The sequence below is a fragment of the Saimiri boliviensis genome, chromosome 1, assembly GCF_048565385.1.
Source record: "Saimiri boliviensis isolate mSaiBol1 chromosome 1, mSaiBol1.pri, whole genome shotgun sequence".
Taxonomy (NCBI): Eukaryota; Metazoa; Chordata; class Mammalia; order Primates; family Cebidae; genus Saimiri; species Saimiri boliviensis.
The window spans coordinates 209,954,100-209,973,620 of NC_133449.1; positions in this window are offsets into that span (position 1 = coordinate 209,954,100).

The following is a 19,521-nucleotide window of genomic DNA, read 5'->3' on the forward strand; positions in this document are numbered from 1 at the left end:
ATAAAACTCTTAGAAAAAAACATAGAAGTAAACCTTTGCAACCTTAGTTTTGGCAGTGGTTTCTTAGCTATTACATCAAAAGCACAAGCAATATATTTTTTAGCCACTCAGTTGATGGGAATTTAGGTTGGCTCCATATTTTTGGAATTGCACATTGTGCTGCTATAAATATGCATATGCAAGTTCTTTTTCATAGATTGATTCTTTTTTCTTTTCATAGATACCCAGTAGTGAGAGTGTATCAAATGGTAGATCTACTTTTAGTTCTTTAAGGAATCTCCATACTGTTCAGCAGAGTGGTTGTACTGGATTACATCCCCACCAGCAGTGTAAAAGTGTTTCATTTTTACCAAATCCATGCCAATATCTATTTTTTTTTTTAATTTTTAAATTATGGCCATTCTTGCAGGAGTAAAATGGTGTCTTATTGTGGTTTTGATTTGAATTTCCCTAATAATTATTGATATTGAACATTTGTTCATGTTTGTTGGACATTTTTATATCTTCTTTTAAGGATTGTCTATTTGTATCCTTAGCCCACTTTTTTAAATGGATTATTATTTTTTTCTTGCTGATTTGTTTGAGGTCTTCATAGATTCTGAATACTACTCCTTTGTCAGATGCATAGTTTGCAAAGATTTATATCCTACTCTTTGGGTTGTCTGTTAACTCTGCTGATTATTTATTTTGCTGTGCAGAAGATTTTTAGTTTAATTAAGTCCAATCTATTTACAATTGTTTATGTTGTATTTGCTTTTGGGCTCTTGACCATGAAGACTGTCAAAGCCAATGTTTAGGAGAGTTGTTCTGATGTTATCTTCCAGAATTTTTATGCCTTCAGGTATTATATTTAAGTCTTTGTTCCATCTTGAGTTGATTTTTATATAAGGTGGAAGAAGATCAATTTTGTGCTTTTACATGTGGCTTGCCAATTATCCCAGCACCATTTGTTGAACAGGGTGTCCTTTCCTCACATCATATTTTCATTTGCTTTGTCAAAGATCAGTTGTATATAAGTATTTGAGTTTATTTCTGGGCTGTCTCTTCTGTTACATTCATATTGGTCTATATGCCTGTTTTTATACCAGTACCATGCTGTTTTAACTCTAGCCTTGTAGTGTAGTTTGAAGTTGGGTAATGTGATGCCTCCAGACTTTTTCTTTTTGCCTCATCTTGCTTTGGCTTTGCAGGCTTTTTATTGTTTCATATGAATTTTAGGATATTTTTTCAAGTTCTGTGAAGAATGATTGTATACTTTGATTGAAATTGCATTAAAATTGTTTTTACAATATTGATTCTACCCTTCCATGAGCATGGACTATGTTTCTATTTGCTTGTGTCATCTATGATTTCTTTCAGCAGTGTCTTGCAGTTTTCCTTGGACAGCTCTTTCACATCCTTGGTTAGGTTTAATCCTGAGTATTTTTATTTTATTTTTTGCAGCTACTGTAAAAGGGATTGAGTTCTTGATGTGATTTTCACCTTGATCACTGTTGATGTATAGCAGTGCTATTTATACGTGTACTTTGATTTTGTATCCTAAACTTTACTGAATTCCTTTATTAGATCTAGTATATTTTGAGAGTTTTCTAGGTATACAATCATGTCATCAGTGAACAGTGATAATTTCACTTCCTCTTTGCCAATTTGGATGCCCTTTGTTTCATTCTCCTGATCAGTGTATTTATTTCTCTAATTGGTCTGGCTAGAACTTTCAGTGCTATGTTGAATAAAAGTGTTGAAAGTGGACACTCTTGTTTTGTTCCACTTCTCAGGAGTGCTTTCAACTTTCCCCATTCAGTATAATGTTAGCTGTGCACTTGTCATAGGGGACTTTTATTATGTCAAGGGATGTTCCTTCTATTCCAGTTTTGCTGAGAGCTTTAATCATAAGGGAATGCTGAATTTTGTCAAACACTTTTTCTCCATCTGTTGAGATGATCACATGATTTTTCTTTTTATTTCTTTTTATGTGGGATATCACATTTGTTTACTTGCATATGTTAAACAAACCCTGCGTCTCTGGTATAAAACCCCCTTGATCGTGTTGTATTATCTTTTTGATATGCTGTTGGATTCAGTCAGCTAGTATTTTGTTGAGTGTTTTTGCATCTATGCAGGGATATTGGTCTGTAGTTTTGTTGTTGATGGTGTTGTTATGCCCTTTCCTGGCTTTGGTATTAGGGTTCATAGAAAGATTTAGGGAAGATTCCCTTTCTCTGTCTTTTGGAATAGTTTTTGTAGGCTTGATACCAACATGTCTATTAAAGTCTGATAGAATTCAGCTGGAATATTAGCTATTAAAAGGAATGAAATAATGCCATTTGCAGCAACCTGAATGGAGGTGGAGACCATTATTCTAAGTGAAGCAATTCAGGAACAGAAAACCAAACATTAAATATTCTCACTTAGAAGTGGGAGCTAAGATATGAGCAGGCAAAGGCATTAAAAATTATATAATGGTCTCTGGGGATTATAGGGTGGGAGGAGGGTGAGGGATCAAAGACCACATATTGGGAACAGCGTATACCACTCAAGTGATGTGCACACCAAAAGCTCAGAAATCACACACCTAAAGAACTTATCTGTATAACCAAACACCACCTACTCACAAAAATATATTGAAATAATAAATAAATAGTAAATAAATAAAATTTTTTAAAAGGGCAAGCAACAAAAGGAAAAGAAAGATAAATTAGACTGCATTAATATTAAAAACATTTTTATTCAAAGGGCACCATCAAGAAAATAAATATAGGAAATATTCACAAATCCTATATCTGATAAGGGACTTGTATGTAGAATTTATAAAGAACTCTTGCAACTGAACAACAAAAAGGACAAGAATCTAATTCAAAATGAGCAAGGGCCACCTTTATCAAGATCTATATAAAATGATCAATAAGAACATGAAAAGATGTTCAAAATCATTAATCATTTGTTCAGTTCAATTCAAAACTCCAGTGAGATCCCACTTCACACCCACTAGAATGATTGTAATAAAAAAAAAAGGATAGTAGGAGGATAATGCATGTTGGCAAGGTTGAGAAGAAATTAAAAGTTTTGTACATTGCTGGTAGTAATACAAAATAAAATGGTGCACCTATTTTGGAAAACAGTTTGGTAGTTCCTCAAAATGTTAAACATACTACTGTGTGGTCTTAAGTATGTATGAAAACTTATGTTCACACCAACATTTGTATAAATGTTCATGACAGCATTAGTTATGATGGCCAAAATGTGGGTTGAACCCAAATGTTGACTAATTGATTCTTTGAAAAATAAAATATGTTATATTTATATAATGAAATATTTTGCAGCCTTAAAGAGGACAGAAATTCTGACATATGCTACAACATGGATGAAGCTTGAAGACATTATGCGAAGTGAAATGTTAGTCAAAAACGTCAAATACCACATGATTCTATTTATAGGAGGTACTTACAGCAGTCAAAATTGTAGAAACAGAAAGTAGAAAGATGGTTGCTAGGGACTAGGGCAGGGGGACATGTAGGTTATTGTTTAACGGGTATAGAGTTTCAGTTCTACAAGGTCAAAGAATGATAAAGATGGATGTTGGTGATAGCTGTTCAACATCATAAATATATTTAAGAGCCCTGAACTGCACATTTAAAAATGGTAAATTTTATATTCTGTGCCATCAAAAATGGAAAAAGTCTTTGGTTAAGAAAAAATAAACAACAAAAATGATTTACCTCATAAACCAGGCTGGGAGTGGATCATAATTTGAAAAGACACAATCCCAGACATCATAATCTTGAATGGTGAAATCCCAAAACATCAAATCCAAAAACTGTATTTCAGGAAAAAAATAATTTCAAAAATTATAATACATTTATTTACATTTTGTAAGGGGAGTTATTTGAGAAGCATAAAACAACATAAAACTTCATAGGCCACTTTACACAATAAAATAGACAATAAAACCTGCATATTTTTGTAAGCATGACAGTTGCAAGAGTAAAATAGCAATAAACAGATAAACCATAGTCATAAATAAACAAGTCAAAAAGGGAAATGTATAAAAATATATTACTATGGTTGGTCATTGTGTGCACCAGCTGTGGTCATCTGAAATATCATGAACCATCAAAATCTTTTGAGGAGATGGATCAAAAACTGAGATGCATCACCACCACATATGCAGTCACCCAGAGAGTGGAGATGTCAATAAATTTTATCTTTTACAAATACAGATGTAAAAAAAAACCCTTCATTTATTGAGGATGTTTCAATATTTCTACATATATATATACAATGCTTATACACGAAGTCAGTGTTATGACAATACACTTCCATGGAGTCAAATTTGCAAAACAAAATTCAATAAAAAGAATTAGAACTCTCCATAAATTTCTGCACAATTTATACTGGAAATAACATGAAGATAAAATATGTAACATAATGAATTGTAAAAAATAATTCTGACAAATTAAAATAGTGGAGAAAAATTTTTTTAAACTTTAAAATTATATATGTGAAAAAATATATTACATGTTACACTTTCATATTAGAGAGAGATCAGGAGCAATTGCATGGAGATAGTACATAAGAGCTGGCCTAACATAATGCACTATTCTGTGAATGTGATACTCAGATTTTTGACATTAGGGATTTTAGACTTTAGGGATATTAACTTTAGGAATTTTGATCTTTTGTTATGTCAACACTCAGGATTATGGTGTTCAAGGTTGTTTCTTTAGAGATTATGATCCAAGCCCAACCAGGTCAGTGTGAACATGTGTGGAACTTCTGCTTTACCATCCTTCATTTGCCTACCTCTGTGTGACAAGGAAGATGTGATGACAAGGAGATGTGATGACAGCATCATGTGTGATTCAGCCATTCCAGAGCAGGCCTGGATCATACTGTAGAGAACAGTATTGGTCCCAGAGACACCCCACTTCACCTACCTTCCAAGAACACTCACTCTTCCTTCCAGGCCCTCTCCAGTTTTCATGGCCTCTGCATTTAACCAAAACCAGAGTCTCTACTAAAGAAGAAAGGAAACACAAAGGCCCCCTTTCAGTACACCTGGCCAGAGCATCCCAGCTGAGCCTACCCAATGGTAGTGCAAGGCAGCCAGCTTCCCAGTTTCTAGAAAGGGAATTATATGTGTGAATGAGCAAGCAGGCATCATCAATGGTTCCACTGGAGCAGCAGCTCCCAGCCACACCAGTGGGCATGAGTCTTGTACCCAGGGATTGTACACCTGTCTTGGAGTTGGATTTGTCACTGAGTGATGGATATAAATAAGGTATATTTAAAGGGAGGGAGAGGAAGAAAAGAAAAAAGGAGCAAAGAAGTCATACAAGCTACAACATGAATTAACCTTGAGAACATTATGCTAAGTGAAAGAAGCCAGCGACAAAAACATCATGCATTGTATGACTCCATTTACCTGAAATGTTCACAATAGGAAAATCTCAGAAAGTAGATTAATGAGTGTCTGGGAAGAATAGGGAGGAATATGGAAGGACTACTAATTGGTATGGGCTTCTTTTAAGAATAACAATAATTTTCCAAAATTATATTGTGGTGATGGCTGAACAACTCTGTGAATATAATAAAAACCATTGAAGTATATATTTTAAGTGGGTGAATTGCATGTGGATTATTTCTCAGGAAAGATATATATTGACTCAAGATATGGGACATACACAATAGACAACTTGCTCAATACTCCAGCTTGACGTTTCCAGTTCTGTGTTACTGAAATAGTACTATATCCATTTCTGAATCTTACGTATAGACATAAGAATCTACTAAGTTTAAGCATAGAGGGATTCAAGGAATATCAAGTTTCTCACAGAACTTCCACTTGGTCTAGAGATCCAAACTTGGATGCTGGAAAAATAAATATTCCAGGTAGAGGCAACCCTGCTAGCAGAAATACCAAGCCACATGCCACAGTACTCAAACACCTTGCACAATTTTTAAAATAAAAAATATATTCATAGAACAATAAAGGGGGCTAATTCCCAAGCATTCAGTGGTTTACTGTATTAGTCCATTTTCATGCTGCTGATAAAGACATACCTGAGACTGGGCAATTTACAAAGGAAAGAGGTTTAATGGATAACTCGAAGTTCCACATGACTGAGGAAGCTTCCCAATCATGGCAGAAGTAAAGGAGGAGCCAGTCACATCTTATGTGGATGGTGCCAAGCAAAGAGAGAGCTTGTGCAGGCAAACTCTCATTTTTATTTTTAAACCATCAGATCTCATGAGACTCATTCACTCTCATGAGAACAGTGAAGGAAAGACCTGCCCCCAAAATTCAATCACCTCCCACAGGGTTCCTCCATGATACTTGGAATTGTGGTAGTTACAATTCAAGATGAGAACTGGCTGGGGACACAGCCAAACCATATAATCTATATACGCTTTTAACTGGTATGAAGAAGTTTGCAGAAAAGCATTCAAATTTCAAAACTGCTTGCTTAAGAATTCCTTTATCAAGTCAAATAAAAATATATAGAAAACTTCAGATTATGGTGAAATTGGATTACTCTAAACTACAACTTGAACCTATCTTTATCCTATATTTTCTTTCTAGTATCTTAAAAATCTTTATTGTTCCCTGCTTCTACCCTTTCTTTGACTCCCTTTCTTCCACTCTAGTCAAATAGACACTCTCAAAGCTCAGCCATCACTTTAAAATGAGGTTCCTTCAAAGGAAGTCTCTTTTGGTTAATTTTAAGCCATGATCCCTATCAGAATTAAAAGCCATTGTAAAATATTTCCCCAAGCTTAGATAAGATAGATGAGAAATAATGGAGGAATTTAGGATAGTCCTGGGGATGGGGTAGACACCATGATCTCCCCTCAGGAATGAAAATATTAACTGCCTCAAAGTCACCCCTGCTTTGGAGGCAGAGTACATGCAATGTAATATATTGTTCTCTTTTTGAATTTCTTAGTTCAAAACCCAGATCACATTTTCAGGCTTTCATCCTTTTAAAAATAAACATTCAAATAAACAGTTTTCTCTCTCTAAAATTATTTAGCTATATCTTATTTATTTAAATATGGGTTTTTAAAATAGTTTAATTATGTGTTCCTTATTGCTTTTATAATTTTGTCTTTCATCCTTGAGCTATTAAGAAATAAATTTATTTCCCTCCATCTTAATTATCTTACTATACAGAGGATACAGTCAGTACAATCTTTCCTTTTTGGAATTTGTTGAGGCTTGCTTTATGACCTAGTATGTGCTCAATTTTTGGAAATATCCTCATTAAACTGAGGCTGTGAACCTCCAAGATTCACCAACTCATCAGGACAACACTAGCTCCAGTGTTTGTTTATTCCTCTGATTCTTCAATTTCTGATTGTTTCTGGACTGTGACATATTTTACTTTGTTCAGCTGTTCATTAAAAATAAGACAATTCCATTACTGGGTATATATCCAAAGGATTACAAATCATTCTACTATAAGGACACATGCACACGAATGTTCATTGCAGCACTGTTTACAATAGCAAAGACCTGGAACCAACCCAAATGCCCAACGATGATAGACTGGATAGGGAAAATGTGGTACATATACACCATGGAATATTACGCAGCCATCAAAAACGATGAGTTCACGTCCTTTGTAGGGACATGGATGAACCTGGAAACCATCATTCTCAGCAAACTGACACAAGAGCAGAGAATCAAACACTGCATGTTCTCACTCATAGGCGGGTGTTGAACAATGAGAACACATGGACACAGGGAGGGGAGTCCTACACACTGGGGTCCGTTGGGGGGAAATGGGGGAGGGACGGGGGAGTGGAGAGGTGGGAAGAGATAGCCTGGGGAGAAATGACAGATACAGGCGAGGGGACGGAAGGCAGAGAACCACACTGCCATGTGTGTACCTATGCAACAATCTTGCATGTTCTTCACATGTACCCCAAAACCTAAAATGCAATAAAAAAAATAAGTTTTGAAAACATTTTATCCATCAGGGATTGACTAGAGCCAAGGGTGTTAGTGAATGATTATGGAGGACATGAGAAAACTTTCCAGGTGATGAAAATGTTCTATACCTTGATTATGATATGGTTTCAGGGGCATATATGTAATATATATTTGTCAAAACTCACTGAACTGTACACTTGAAGGTACTTAAATGCATTTTATTTTATCTAAATCATGGCTCAATAAAGTTGATTTGAAAAATACTTTAGTATTTTTAGTAACTACACTGGAAATAATTCTGTCGACTACACAGCCAGCCGTATTTCTTAAATATCACAATCAAATTTTACAAAGGTGGACTGACAAGTTGCAGGCAACATATAGAATGTGTAAGTCCATCAAGAAATCCTTGAAAGCCTGGAAAATGTAAATACTATAAATAAGAAGACAAATTTCAAAACCACTATAAGCAATGAGTAGCTATAGATCTGAATTAAGACACTTTAATGAATGTTTACAATTTTATGTTGCCTTAGCATCCGTTTTAAATATAAGTTGGACTTTCTCATACTAGAAGCAGGGCTCAGTTATCCTTGACACAATTTCCAGTTCTGCATCACCCACCCCTAGTTCCTCAGTGTGGTCCATCTAAATATCTGCCTTCATGACCAGTTACTACACAACAGCTAGATTCAGCTTGCTTGACTACCTGTTGACTTCACACCCTGCATGAACTGTGCAGATATGCCACAGTTAGTCCTGCATCACCTCCTGGAACTTGTGCTTCCTTGCTTTAAATCCACCAATTAAAACTCTGCAGAAAACCTGTTTGAAAAATGCTCTGGACCAGACTATATCGTTGACCCATGAGTTCCTTTCTTTTTCTTCCTGATTTCTGTTTGTGTGGCTTCCAAGTGTGCCTTGGACTCAGGAAGGTGAATCTCTTGCTGGTGCTCTTTTGTCTGGGTCTCTGGTGGCTGCTGGAGATAGTAACGACCAGCTAAGTTGATGTTTCATTCAAAACGTGAAGCAACACTATAAAGGAAGTGAGATGTGGCATGAAGGAAGTAACCACTGGCCTCAGTTTCTGATAAGATACAGATAAAACTTCCCCATGCCAGAGAAGAAAGTATAATAAGATTAGCACACTATGGTAAAATTTATTTCTTCAAATTAATAAACCTATATGAGATAATGCACATTAGTCAATAAGGAAGAATATGGTATAATTATATAATAATTAGTGTTTTTCTAAGAAGCGAGGAAACAGATGAATAAAAAGTAAATCTCTTTCAGGAAATGTAGAAAGCAGCTGTGGCCCAATGGCTCTGCATTTCTGGAACTACGGAGCTGAAGTGGCTAGAAATGTATATAGACAGAAAGGTGGTATAAGAGAAGAGATGAACTAAAGATAAATTTCAGCTATTTCTGATCTCACTGTGGGCCAGGCCTGCTAACTAGTAATAATAATACTGCTGTTCTTCCATTGTAAATCTCTTCTTCCTTTCAGATCATACCGCTTCTTATTGGCCTCAGGAATTCACTGATACAGTAACATTTCTTGGATTTGAGACCAAATTCTCTTAAAAAAAAAAAATAAAAAGAGGTTTTAAATGATGAACCAAGAAGGACACTAGGAGAGAAAATCTATGAATATTAACAGTGCCTGTCACTCAGTGAATGAACTGTAATTGCTGACACTTTCCCATTTGGAATAATGGGAATGTCAGCCTAAATATGGATCAGATTCAGACAATCTTTCAACAGGATGTCTCTAAGGAAATACTATGTGGACATGTGTTCAGGAAGCAGTATTCAGTGGTAATAGCAGAAATTCATCCTACGGTTAATGTTTAAAATGGTTGACAGTTTTAATATGTTTTACCTAATGATACAGTCATTTTACTGAAGATTACTTACACTGTGGGAAATAGAAAAATGTTCTTAGTAGACTGAAAAATGTATGTCCCCAAATCTCAGAGGAACCAATGAGCAAATGAGCATTTTATTCAGCCTGCAAGGTGCAGTTTGTGTGAAAGAATTCCAGGACTTCCAGAGTGAATTAAAAAATAATACAAATTCCCGTCATGCCACTGTGTGTGTGTGTGTGTGTGTGTGTGTGTGTGTGTGTGTGTAATCAGTTTAACCTGATTTTCTTGATAGTGGATGAGTGTGCAACATTTGGAAGAATAAAACTTAAACTGTTAATTTGATGAGTTACTATGAATATATAAGAGAACAAAAACAAATTTATAGCATGATGAGACATCTATCCTTTTTTAATTTTGAAATTATTCTACTTTAAGTTCTGGGGTACATGTGTAGAACATGCAGGCTTGTTACATAGGTATACACATGCCATGGTGATTGATTAGAAAGTCAGTGATTGTAAACAAGATGTTCTGAAACACAAATTATGTGGAACTTCATTGAATGTTTACCTTTTCAAGGGTTAGTAGTAACATTTTCATCGGTCCTTAATGAGCATATTGATTTTCCTAATTAATCATGTATATTCTTAAACATCCTGGATACAAACTCACTAAAATTTTTTTTTCTTTCCGTCATTTTATCTTTAGCTTTGAGCTCATTTGAATTATGCCAATTTTGCTAGAAGCAGCTTAACATGGGAGATCAAGTTTTCATATAAGCATTAAAGAAGGTCAGTGTTACCACACTTGCTTTCAATTTGATGATATGGAAATAATATCTTCATGTTAATATCAAATGGTTTATTAATGGCCTATTATTCTGAAATGGAGGAATGATTATTGCAAAAAGTAGCAGCACTTGCATTTATCAAGTTTATAAACAATTTGAAAATAAGAAAAAATGTTAACAAGTAGAGACAATATTGTCATTCCACTAATGAATATATCTGGTATTGAGCCTAGAACCCTTAGTTTCATCCTATTCTATGTACTAAAAGCAATTCCTCCTGCTTAGCAAACAATATCTCTATCACAAGAACAGAAAATCAAACAACACATGTTCTCACTCACAGGCAGGTGTTGAACAATGAGAACACATGGACACAGGGAGGGGAGAATCACACATTTGGGTCTTTTGGGGGGTTTAGGGGAGGGACAGCGAGGGGTGGGGAGGCTGGGGAGGGATAACATGTGGAGAAATGCTAGATATAGGTGACAGGGGATGGAGGCCACAGACCACATTGCCATGTATGTACCTATGCAACAATCCTGCATGATCTGCACATGTACCCCAGAACCTAAAGTACAATAAAAAAAAATTAACTCAAATAACATGGACACTATCAAATCCAATCTCCCATTTGTAATTAAAAATAGACTTCTTTTGGGGGATGTTGTTACATCCTAGTCTTCACTTTTAATTTGGAATAGTTCATTGAAATGCTGCTTTCTTTAATATGTATATTTTCCTAAATGCCAGAGATAAAAATGCATTTTAAAATCATTTTCATGGTCAACATGTTAACATAATAATATATTGTGATAGAAGATTTTGCCTCATTTGTTGTAACTCTTGTTGAATTTAAGTCACAAGTAATGTTTTTATAATAGTGTAATAATATTTTACAGCACAAAGCTGTTACATTGTAGTTTGAAGCACATGCAATAATGCAAAGAAAATAAATATTGTTTTAACACCATCCAAGAGTTTATTATTAAGCAAATATTGTGTAGCTAAGGCATTTGGTAAGAACCAACATATTTTATTTACATAGGAAGTCATTAAATACTATTTATGAGAGAGTAAACATGACTATTCACCTAATTAAATATCAAACCCAAGTATAAATTGGAGTGTGTGCTTATCTAGAATGCTTATTTGTAAAGATCAGATATTTGTTTCTACTCTTGGATGTTAAGCACATATTATGCATTTATAAATATGTCTCTGCCAGAAAAGCATTAACTTAACGGAAAGCAGCAGGGGGAAAAATTAGCTTTGTATACATTTTCTTTAGAAGCAGTTTACTAATATCCAAGTATGATGTGACCTGTTGTTCACTCAGGAGTTAAATATCTGTTCACCAGGGTGTGCTCATAGAGGTAACTGTTCTCACATATTTTGTCTTAATTTTAATTGGCAAACCTTCACTGTGAATTTTTCCTCAGGGACTAGTTTACAGGTTTGACTAACAAATAGAACAATGCAAATCCAAGTGTTTAAACACGTACATTTCTGGAAATCAAACAATGTCTGAAATTTTAACTGCTGAGGGAATGAGGTAGCCTTTCTATCAACAAGGCATATTTAGACAGCATAGAAAGAAGATTTTTCTCAGTATCTATCTGTCTATCATCTAGCTAGCTAGCTAGCTAGCTATATCTAAAACTCCATCTAAGTTTAAGAGCTATAGATATTGCTGCTAGGGATTTTCTTCTGAGAATCCTAGCTGAAAAATGTTGGATTTATTGTTGTCAAATGCTTTAGAATATTCCCCAAACAAGTTATCTATTGAAGGAATGATACATGTAGAAATTTACTTACTTGTAAGTGTTCTGTATTTTATTTCTAGTTAGTGTATGTTTGAGATACATAAAAGATGGATGTTAAGATTTGTATTTCTTGCCCTATCCTAGCCCAAGACCATCCTAGAAACTGAAGAAATGTCACTAATAAAATACCTAATATTTATTTGGTACTTATTCATGTGGCAAGCATTGTACAAAGTCTTTTCTAGATTATTTTATTTAATTTTATGAGACTCCTAAGGAAGTAGGTACTTTTATTTTTTCTACTAAAAGACACTGAAACATAGGTAAGGTACCTTACCTACCTAATTTCTTTCTATAACCTCTTTCCTACCTTTGTATCTTTTATGCTTAACACATATTTATTTTCCCACTTATCCTACAATTTATCTTCCTTTCCTTTCTTCCATTACCAAATCTTAAAATGAGTATGCAGATTTTTTTTTCAGTGTCTCCATGTCTTTATCTACCAAACACCCTCAATTCATTACAAGATGGTAACTACTCTAAATAGTCATTCACAACATAGACTATATTTACTGAACTTTTAAAACACAATCTTGGAAAGCCTCAAAGATTGCAATTCAGTAAGTCTTTGGTAGAGTCCAGATTCACCATTTTTTCACAAATAACTGCTGAAGTTCTCCCTAACACTGTTTCTCAAGCACAATCAATTTTAGTTTTTCACAATTTCATAAACTCTATGGGTTGGTCTTTTTGTGCTCACTTCTTATATGTTGATTACTCTAAAGCTATCCTGTCAGCCTTCTTCCTAACCTCATTTTTGGATTCCTTATAATCCACAACTCCAACTACTGTCTATGGAGGAATAGTTCACCAGTCAATCTATACAGTCTAGATTTGTCTTCTGATACCTAAATTTTTCTGCAAGATATTTGATAAAACATCTATTCCTAGATATCCCATAGAATGTTTAAATTCAATATATCTCAACCATTTATTATTGTCTAGTTTTATGACAAACTTACACCTACTTGGTTTAGCATCCTGGTTAACAATGTCACTAACCCAACTGAGAAAACTCACCAAATTTTCATCATTTATATCCCACATCCAAAAAGCAACTATGAATTCAATCTCCATAATAAAATTAGATTTTGTGCTTACCTCTCCAGCTTCACTTCTTCAATCTTTTCTCACCATTTCTAATTATCATCAAGTTGGCATACAATTTGTTGTCTTTCACTGTAACACTTTTCTTTCCTTAACCTGTCTTGTCAAATTTCTATTTTTAGTATTGCTGCAAAAGTGATAATTTTGATGTACAAATATAAACATATTCCTCTAACTGATCAAAAATTTCAGTGACCATCTCCCTTCCATAGTCTGAATGTGACACTTGGGCCTTCATAATTTGGACCCTACCTATGTATCTGGTTTCATGATTATGTAATAATTGCTTATATTTTGAATCCATCCATAGAAACCACTTTTGAATGTGCAAATTCACCATGAAATTGCCTATCTCTTTCCCTTGCATGTAATCCTCTTCTTCTTAGATATTATTCTCCACTTACCTGTCTGGAATATTTCTATTCAAACTTTTAAGCTCAGTTGGATGGACCTTTTAAATTCTTTCCTGATTTTTCCAGATAGGGCTTTATAAATAGTGTCTGACATTTATGAAACACATTGTTTAATTAAAATTCACAATATTGCTGGTGTAATCATTTTTCTCATGTACAGATGAGGGAGCTGAAGCCCTAAGAGGTTAAGTATCTTGTACAAGACCACACAACTAAGTAAGTAGCAAAGGAAAGAATTGTCTCTTGTTGTACCTTATTCTAAGACTTATATTTTTAAATATCACACTACTATCTCTTGATTTCAGTGTTCCTTTCCTAATATGGACATTGCATTTTTTCCATATCTCCATTTAAGGAATTACCATAATATATTCCTTTAAAAATATGCCTGTGTGGATACCACATTGAATTTTAAACTCTTGAGGGCAAGGGCCTCATAATTTTTATCTGCAGTGACTATCTTGTTCTTTGCTTGTTACATAGTAGGCATTTGGTGGATATTGTTTAAATAAAACAGCAAACATATTTAAATTTTATAGTAACATCCATAAAGATGGAAAATAGCATTAAACGGAGGTTCACATCTGTAATCCCAACACTTTGGGAGGCCGAGGCAGGTAGATCACAAGGTCATGAGTTCACAACCAGCCTGGCCAACATAGTGAAACTCATCTCTACTAAAATTAGCCAGGTGTGGTGGCATGTACCTGTAGTCCCAGCTACACAAGAGACTGAGGTTGAAGAATCTCTTGAACCTGGGAGGCAGAGGTTTCAGTAAGTTGAAAAAACACCATTGCACTCAAGCCTGGGTGACAGAGCGAGACTCCATTTCAAAAAAACTACTAATAATAATAGCATTAATATATCATTGCAGTGCTATGAAATTTTGTGAATTAGATCATTATAAGAATATATTTGGCTAAAGTCAGTTATACTAAGAAAGTTACACCCTTTTTACTAGTAAAGACATTCTTCCCCTAGATTGTACTCCATTGATCGAGTCAAGCTTCAATTAAATTCAAATAAAAATTTAAGTCAATTTTTTACTTGACTGTCCTGCTATATAGCCTTCATTGATTTTTTTTTTTCACAAAATCAGAACAACCTATTTATTTTTCTAATCTGTGTTGCTTGGCTTGGTTTCAAATAACAATATAAATTGTCACCTTTATTAAGCTACCATCAATAGTTTTCTATATATGTTTACTTGAATGAAAGAGCCCAACTATATATTCACAAAGCTTATTTCCTTTTCAAGAGAAGAGTAGCTAACTACATTTTCCAGCTTCTGCCATTTTATTGCAATGTGGTCAGTGGAATGTTAGCAGAAATTATGCATATTTCTTGATATGGGTTGACTGTGTCCTCACCTAAATCACATCATGAATTGTGTAGTTCCTATAATCCCCATGTGTAATGGGAGGGACACAGTGTGAGGTAATTAAACCATTGGGGTGGTTATCTTATGCTACTGTTCTCATGATAGTGAGTGAGTTCTCACAAGATCTGATGGTTTTATAAGGGGCTTTCTCACTTTGCTTGGCACTTCTCCTTTCTGCCATCATGTGAAGAAGGACATGTTTGCTTCCCCTTCTGTCATAATTGTAAGTTTCCTGAGGCCCCCCAAGCCACATGGAACTGAGAGTCATCAAACCTCTTCTCTTTATAATTTATCAAGTCTCAGGCATTCTTTCTGTAGCAGCATGAGAATGAAATGATACAGTGTATTGGCCCTGGGTAGTAGGGTGCTGCTGTAAATGTACCTGAAAATGTGGGAGCAACTTTAGAACTGGGTAATGGGCAGAGGTTGACATAGTTTGCAGCACTCAGAAGAAAATAAAAAACAATATGGGAAAAAGATGTGGGAAAGTTTGGACCTTTCTAGAGAGACTTGTTGAGTGGCTTTAACCAAAATGCTAATAGTTATAAGGACAATGAATTTCAAACTGCAGTGTTCTCCGATGGCAATGAGGAGCTTCTTGAGAACTGGAATAAAGGTGACTTTTGTTATGTTTTAGCAAAAAAACTGGTGGCATTCTGTCCCTTCCCTATACTTGTAACTTTGAACTTGATAGAGATGATTTAGGTTATCTATTTCTAAGCAGCAAAGCATTCAAGAGGTGATTTTGGTGCTGTTAAAAGCATTCAGTTTTATGTATTCACAAAGATATGGTTTGGAATTGGAACTTATGTTTAACAGAGAAACAGAGCACAAAAGTGCAGAAAATGTGCAGCCTGATAATGTGATAGAAAAGAAAAATGCATTTTCTGAGGAGAAATGAAACCCAGCTACAGAAATTTGCATACATAACGAGGATACAAATATTAATCAACAAGACAAAGAGGAAGATATCTCCAGCTCATGTCAAAAGTCTACATAGCAGCCCCTCCTACCACCAGCCTGGAGGCATAGGAGGAAAAAAATGGTTTCATGGACCAGCCCCAGAGCATTGCTACTCTGTGCAGTCTTTGGACTTGGTGCCCAGTGAGGCTTCAGAGATTGGAAGAGATTGGAAGCCTCAAGCCTTGGCAGCTTCCAAGTGGTGTTGAACCTGTGGGTGCACAGAAGTCAGGAATTGAGGGTTGAGAACTCCACCTATATTTCAGAAGTTGTATGGAAATGCCTGGATGTCCGGGCAAATATTTCATGCAGGAGTGGAGCCCTCATGGAGAACCTCTGCTAGGGCAGTGCAGAAGGGAAATGTGGGGTTGGAGCCCCCACACACTGTACCCACCTTAGCACTGCCTGGTGGAACTCTGAGAAGAGGGCCACCATCCTCCAGATCCCAGAATAATATGTCCACTGACAGCTTGCACCTTGCATCTGAATATGCCACAGACACTCAATGCCAGCCCATGAAGACATCTGGGAGTGGGGCTGTACCTTGCAAAGCCATAGGGGTGGAGCTTCCTAATGCTATGGCAGCCTACCTCTTGCATCAGCATGACCTGCTTGTGAGACATGGAGCCAAAAGAGGTCATCTGGGACCTTTAAGATTTGACTTCCCTGCTGGGTTTCAGGCTTTTATGATGCCTTTAGCTCCTTTATTTTAGTCCATTTCTCTCATTTGGAATGAGTTTATTTATCCAATTCTTGTTTTCCCATTTCATCTAGGAAGAAACTAACTTACTTATGATTTTACAGCCTCATAGGTGAAGGGACTGGCCTTTTCTCAAGTGAGACTTTGGATTGGACTTTTGGGTTAATGCTGGAATGAGTTCAGATTTTGGGTGACTGTTGGTAAGGCATGATTGTGTTTGAAATGTGAGAAAATGGGATTTGGAAAAGATCAGGGGAGGAATAATGTGGTTTGGCTCTGTCGCCACCCAAATCTCATCTTGAATTGTAGTTCTTATAATCCCCATGTGTCATGGGTGGTAATTGAATCATCAGGGCTGCTGTTCTTGTGATAGCAAGTAAGTTCTCATGAGATCTGATGGTTTTATAAGAGACTTATCCCTCTCTGCTCAGCACTTCTTCTCACCATCATGTGATGAAGGGCATATTTGCTTCCCCTTCTGCCATGAGTATAAGTTTCCTGAGGCCTCTCCATTCACAGAGAACTCTGAGTCAATTAAATGTCTTTCCTTTGTAAGTTACTGAATCTCAGGCAGTTCTTTATAGCAGCATGAGAACAAACTAATACATTTATTCTAGGTCTGGTTATAAAACTATCTCTGTAATCCTCTGTTTTTCTCCTTCTTCCTGAGGAGTGTGATTAATGCAGGAAAGTTGAAGACTAAAGCAACAAAAATTGAAGAAGGGGTATTCACTGAGATATTTCATGAATAAGAGCAGATCTTCTTTATTTTGCTTGTCTACTTTTGTGGCCTATACCTGGTCAGAGATGTAAATATACTCTTATTAGTAATCTACGATAAGTTATTTTTTTATAACTCTGTTTTTCAGTATTGCCAATGCAAAATCATGATTATCTTTCACCATTTATTTTTGTTCCTCCTATTTACCCATGTTTTTATGCAATCATTTTATTTTTATCTACTCTAAATTGAAGCTCTTTAATATTAAGTAAAACTCCATTATAAGGAAATATTATAAACATCTTTGGTTAGTTTTTTTAAAACTGCTAAATAGTACCCAAACCTACATACCTCAGCTTTGATTTTCTTTGTCTCAGCAGATGAACTCTCTGCTTCTGAAATTAAAGTCAATATCCATTTGTCCAATCTTTCTTCTTCCCTTCACCTCTAAATTCTTGTTAATTTTAATCTATTTTCTCCCTTTTACCATTTTTTTCTTATAAACATGAGTCAAAATATTATTTTAAGGTTAAATTTGCCTCCTAACTTTTTTAAGACAGGGTCTCTTTCTGTCTTCTAGGTTGGAGTGCAGTGGCATGATTATAGCTCACTTCAGCCTTGACTTTCTGGGATTAAGCAATTCTCCTGACTCAGCCTCCTGAGTAACTGGGAGTAAAGGCATGTGCCATGATGCCCAGGTATTTTTTAAATTTTAATTTTAATTTTAATTTTTGTAGAAACAAGTTCTCATTATATTGCCCAGATTGGTCTCAAACCCTTAAGCAGAAGTGACTCCTGCCTTAGCCTTCCAAAGTGCTGAGAGTCCTTGCCTCCTAATTTTTGATAGTTTATTCTCTCATATTCCTGTGGGGCATTGATCCATCTATTACCACTGGACACAGTTCTGTCTTTTCTTCCATCTAGAAGCATTCTCATAATGTTTGTGTTAAAGAGTCCTGAGGATGATACATTTTTCTGTTTGTGTCATCTCTGATATTTTTAACAGTGTTTCATAATTCCATTGTAGAAATCTTTTATTTCCCTGATTAGCTGTGTTCCTAGTCATTTTTTTTTCTTTTTGTGGCTATTGTGAATGGGATTGTGTTCTTGATTTGGCTCTCAGCTTAAACATTGTTGGTATACAGAAATGCTACTTATTTTGTACATTAATGTTGTATCCTGAAACTTGACTGAAGTTGTTTATCAGTTCTAGGAGTCTTTGTGCAGATACAATATGGTTTCCTAAATATATTGTCTGTAAAGATAGTTTGACTTCCTCTCTTCTTATGTGATGCCTTTTATTTCTTTGTCTTGCCTGATTGTCCTGGTTAGGAGAAATATACATTGTACTACTAAAAGACACTGTATTAGTCTGTTCTCACACTGCTAATGAACACATACCCAAGAGTAGGTAATTTATAAAAGAAAAGACGTTTAATTGACTCACAGTTCTACATGGCTAGGGAGGTCTCACAGTCACGGAAGAAGGCAAAGGGGGAGCACAGTCATGTCTTACATGGTAGCAGGCAAAGAAAGCATATGAAAGGAAACTCCCCTTTATAAAACCATCAGATCATGTAAGACTCATTCACTACCACAAATACAGAACACGAATGACCCTCCCCCATGATTCAATTACCTCCTACCAAGTCACTCTGAAGACACACGGGAATTATAAGCACTATAATTCAAGATGAGATTTGGGTGGGGACACAGCTAAACCATATCATTCTACCTCTGGCCCCTTCCAAATTCCATGTCCTCACAATCCAAAACCAATCATGCCTTCCCAACAATCCCCTAAAGTCGTAATTCATTT